Below are 5,427 nucleotides of genomic sequence, written 5' to 3' on the forward strand. Positions count from 1 at the left end.
GGTCCCAAACTACCATCCCACCTTCCTTTTCCCTTATTTGCCCAGATACGAGATGCCCTTTGGCAACATATGGATAACCTACTCCCTTGACCACATCCCAATCTCCCGTACCCATCTCTCCAAATAGGAGACAATTAGATCAGTCCCACTCAGATCTAACCCCAAAATGGCAAGGACCCTACACAGTACTTCTACTGACCCCTACCGCTGCAAAATTAAAAGAAATCACCCCTTGGGTGCACATTACTTGACTAAAAAAGGTTATGCAGCCCAATGATGAGAATGCTTATGACTAATACTTACCAAGTTCCTCACAGAGGCCCTACAGCTCTAAAGTTCCCCAGCTTCCACTGGCCCCAACTGATGACGGATGAACCTATCGGTTTCACAGCTACAATTATTTCTGGAACACCTCCTGGCAGATATCTGGGTCGTGAGTCCTCAAGGATCCACGTGCAAACACATTGAAGATTACATCTTCACCCTGTGGCTGCAGGAAACCTTTTATAACTTTTACCCTTTCGAAATCCAATTCTTCTCCACAGTAGTCTATCATATATTCACTTCCCCAAATGTTGTTTGACATCTTCTTTTTATCTTCTCTCTTTCCTCTGACCCAAGAACTCTTTCAAAATCCTCACCTCAACTATCTATTCCAGACCCTTAATTTAACCCATACTCTCCTCAATGCATCTAACCCACAATTGGCTAAAGACTGCTGGATATGTCTATCTATAACTCCTCTGGGAGATTCAGCCCTCCCCACATCCATCCTTGACTGGACCACTGGTAACACATCCCTACACCACTCATACTGTGGAGAGCCTTTATATGTCTCAAATCTTAAATATCTTTACACTAATGATCAAATCCGAAATTCGGACAAACTCTTAGAATCTTTACTCACTGACCTTCCCTCCTACAATGGAAAACCTCCAATAGGAGGCCCTATCACCCAGAGAGTAACACTATTACGACCAGCTCCTTTTTGCATATCTAGAAATTCCAGAAATAGCTCATATGACCAACCCGTGGGCATAATCCCTAAATCCATGTGTAATCATACCTCCACTTTACTCTTTGCCACTGGAAAAGCTATATATAATGTTTCTGGTCCTACAGGACACTCTTTAACCTTTACAGGACAGTTTCCCTCAGCATATTCCTCCACTTATCCCATTGTTGGGGCCACCTTAGTGGGTTTCCTGACTGTTGTTGAACGAATGATCAAACCCCCACTCCCCAACTCCTCTTTGCCATCGACTTCAGCTGTTGTATTGTCAAAGTCAAAGTGAAGTTGCTCAGTCGTGTCCGACTCTTTGCGACCCCATGGACTTCAGCCTCCCAGGCTCCTCTGTCTATGGGATTTTTCCAGGCAAGAGTACTGGAGTGGGTTGCTGTTTCCTTCTTCGGGTTGTATTGTGACACCTGGCCTGTTTTTCTTGTGTGGGGCATCTTCATACCTCTGTTTACCTACTAATTGGACTGGAACCTGCACCCTGGTATACTCCAGTCCAAACATTTTTATAGCCCCCAATGATCAATCCCTACCCATTCCTCTCATTCACAAACGAATGAAATGAACCATCATTTCATTCCTCTCTCAGTGGGACTAGGAATAGCAGCTAGAATTGGAACAAGAACTGCTGGCCTAACCACCTCCATCCAAAGCTACCATGCACTATCTAAAGACTTATCAGACAGCCTCCAGGAAATAGCCCAAGGTCTAATAACTATCCAGTTCAGTTCAGTTCAGTTCAGTCACTCAGTCGTGTCTGACTCTTTGCGACCCCATGAATTGCAGCACGCCAGGCCTCCCTGTCCATCACCATCTCCCGGAGTTCACTCAGACTCACGTCCATCAAGTCAGTGATGCCATCCAGCCATCTCATCCTCTGTCGTCCCCTTCTCCTTCTGTCCCCAATCCCCCCCAGCATCAGAGTCTTTTCCAATGAGTCAACTCTTCGCATGAGGTGGCCAAAGTACTGGAGTTTCAGCTTTAGCATCATTCCTTCCAAAGAAATCCCAGGGCTGATCTCCTTCAGAATGGACTGGTTGGATCTCCTTGCAGTCCAAGGGACTCTCAAGAGTCTTCTCCAACACCACAGTTCAAAAGCATCAATTCTTCGGCGCTCTTCAGCCTTCTTCACAGTCCAACTCTCACATCCATACATGACCACAGGAAAAACCAGAGCCTTGACTAGATGGACCTTTGTTGGCAAAGTAATGTCTCTGCTTTTGAACATGCTATTTAGGTTGGTCATAACTTTCCTTCCAAGGAGTAAGCATCTTTTAATTTCATGGCTGCAGTCACCAACTGCAGTGATTTTGGAGCCCAGAAAAATAAAGTCTGACACTGTTTCCACTGTTTCCCCATCTATTTCCCATGAAGTGATGGGACCAGATGCCATGATCTTCATTTTCTGAATGTTGAGCTTTAAGCCAACTTTTTCACTCTCCTCTTTCACCTTCATCAAGAGGCTTTTTAGTTCCTCTTCACTTTCTGCCTTAAGGGTGGTGTCATCTGCATATCTGAGGTTATTGATATTTCTCCTGGCAATCTTGATTCCAGTTTGTGCTTCTTCCAGCCCAGCATTTCTCATGATGTACTCTGCTGCTGCTAAGTTGCTTCAGTCGTGTCCGACTCTGTGCGACCCCAGAGATGGCAGCTCACCAGGCTCCCCCATCCCTGGGATTCTCCAGGCAAGAACACTGGATTGGGTTGCCATTTCCTTCTCTAATGCATGAAAGTGAAAAGTGAAAGTGAAGTCATTCAGTCGTGTCTGACGCTTAACGACCCCATGGACTGCAGCCTATCAGGCTCCTCCATCCTTGGGATTTTCCAGGCAAGAGTATTGGAAGAGGGTGCCATTACCTTCTCCAGATGTACTCTGTATATAAGTTAAATAAGCTGGGTGACAATATACAGCCTTGACGTACTCCTTTTCCTATTTGGAACCAGTCTGTTGTTCCATGTCCAGTTCTAACTGTTGCTTCCTGACCTGCATACAAATTTCTCAAGAGGCAGGTCAGGTGGTCTGGTATTCCCATCTCTTTCAGGATTTTCCACAGTTTATTGTGATCCACACAGTCAAAGGCTTTGGTATAGTCAATAAAGCAGAAATAGATGTTTTTATGGAACTCTCTTGCTTTTTCGATGATCCAGTAGATGTTGGCAATTTGATGTCTGGTTCCTCTGCCTTTTCTAAAACCATTCTGCCCCTTCTTGGACCATTCATATTCATTACGCTCCTACTCACATTTGGATCTTATTTGCTTAATCTTTTCAAGGGATTCCTCCAGGACTGAATCCAAGTCATTTCTCAAGATCAAGTCAAGACTGTTCTGCTCGAGACCTTGGTAGCTAGAATAGAAAATCAACACTAAGGGCCTTAGACTTCCTTCCTCCCAGACCACAAACCCCTGACCCTCATTTACGAGCACGAAAAAGCCCTGAACATTGACAACATCCATCTCTCTTTCTCTTTTTATATATTCCTTAGGGTCTGGAATGAAGGAAAGCTACATGGCTCAAAATAGCCTGGAGTTAAAACTCCCCTCCAGGTCCTCCCCACCATTCTATACAGAATAAAGAACTTTCTCCCCCGAAGAAAGAAATGAACATTAAGATTGATTACGTTCAGCTCCCAGCCAATCCCAGTCTCCAGCCAGTGTCAGGAATCCCTTGCCCCAGTTGTTGAAAGCTAACTAATCAAAATAATCTTGAGGAAAAACACACCCCCTCAAAACAATGTATCTCTGCATATATATGTTTTCTATATATACCTGCTCTTTTCTTGACCTAGCGCAGCAGTTCACTGGTCTGACTGCTGCCCCTTCTCACCTCATTAAAAGTGATCTGTTCTCATTAAAAGTGATTAAAAGACTGATAGAGTATCGGTCTCGTCCTTTCTCTGAACCTCGCCTTCTCTAATTCCTTTACCTTACGAGGTGTGCACAAAATTTTGAAATTCTTATCCTGCCCGCCTTTCTGCAGTGGGCATCTATGCTTCAGTTTGCACAGGATGATAAAGAATCTGGCTGCAATGTGTGAGACCTGGGTTTAATCCCGGACTTGGGACAATCCTCTGGAGAAGGGAATGGCTACCCACTTCAGTATTCTTGCCTGGAGAATTCCATGGACAGAGGAGTCTGGTGGGCTACACTCTGTGGGGCTGCAGAGAGTGGACATGACTGAGCAACTAACACTTTCACACTTTTCTTCCTATATGAGCAGCATCTCTTTCCTTTGGGAGAACTGCTTCACCCCCCAACTCCAACCTGGTGGTTCTAACCCAGGCTGTCAGTCACAGTGCCCTGACCATAGGAGTAAGTACAGGTCCTAGTCTAGGCCAATCGTAGGCTCCTCTCTGGATTTTTATCAAAATCAGAATTCAGGGAAGAGGTTCCCTCTCTCTCTGGTGAGAGGCTGAGAGTTCCAGGTTTCTAGACCAGTGGAGCAGGTGTATGGAACAAAATGAAGCTGAGATGAGAGATGGAGACATCTTGGTGGTGGCCAGGTGCATGGTACCAGGTGCCTCCCTGCCCTGCTTGTTTGATTTGGTGAGTAAGTTAGTTTCTATTTTGCCCAACTCCCTGCAATCCAAATTCCTGACATCCATCTATTATCTTCTTGCTAATTTAGAAAGACCCTGCTCTTCACTTAGAAACTCTTGTCAAATCCCATGCCTCATTCATTTATTAACATAAAGTCCTTTTCTAAATTATTTTTACACTGGTCATGATCATTTAGTCTTAACAACATGAAGTATTTAATGACAATCTATTATGTGCAAGTCATCAAAACACAGTGATGACTAAGTCGTCCAATGAACATAATTAAAATACATGCCTTAGCAAAATCAACATAAAAGACGATGAAAGTCATGGACATTTAGGTAAGTAGTGAAACCGTAACTTAAATCTTATTTGATCCTCACCAAAATCCATGAAGCTCAGAGAAACGTCAGTAATTAGTCCAAGCTTCCAGAGCTAATAAATAGTGGAGCCAAAACTCGAAACCTAGGGTTTTCACTAAGTCAGAGTTGCTTTAATTATCCTCTGCTGCTTAAACTGAGAAAATCGTTTTGGGTCCTTATAATTTAAAAATTATAGCTCCCAATTCTCTTTTCATCAGATTCCTACCTCCTACCACGTGGCAGCCTTGAGGTATGGGTGATTATTGAACTTTAATAGTTAAATAGAAACAAAATTAGGTCATCAAGCGACAGAGAGAAACGGCACTTTCTTCGGGCCGATTTGGGGTTAGTGTTTTTTTTTTTTAGACCACACGCAGGCCTCCATCATACGCAAAGCACCTTGGGAATTGTAGTCTTGAGCGTAGAGCGCTGTGGGCGGAGGAACTGCGACCCAATCATCAGAAAGCCAACTTCCTTTTCAGCAAGCGAGTGGCTGGAAGTCAGCGGC

This window comes from Bubalus bubalis, chromosome 2 (assembly GCF_019923935.1).
Source record: "Bubalus bubalis isolate 160015118507 breed Murrah chromosome 2, NDDB_SH_1, whole genome shotgun sequence".
Lineage (NCBI taxonomy): Eukaryota > Metazoa > Chordata > Mammalia > Artiodactyla > Bovidae > Bubalus > Bubalus bubalis.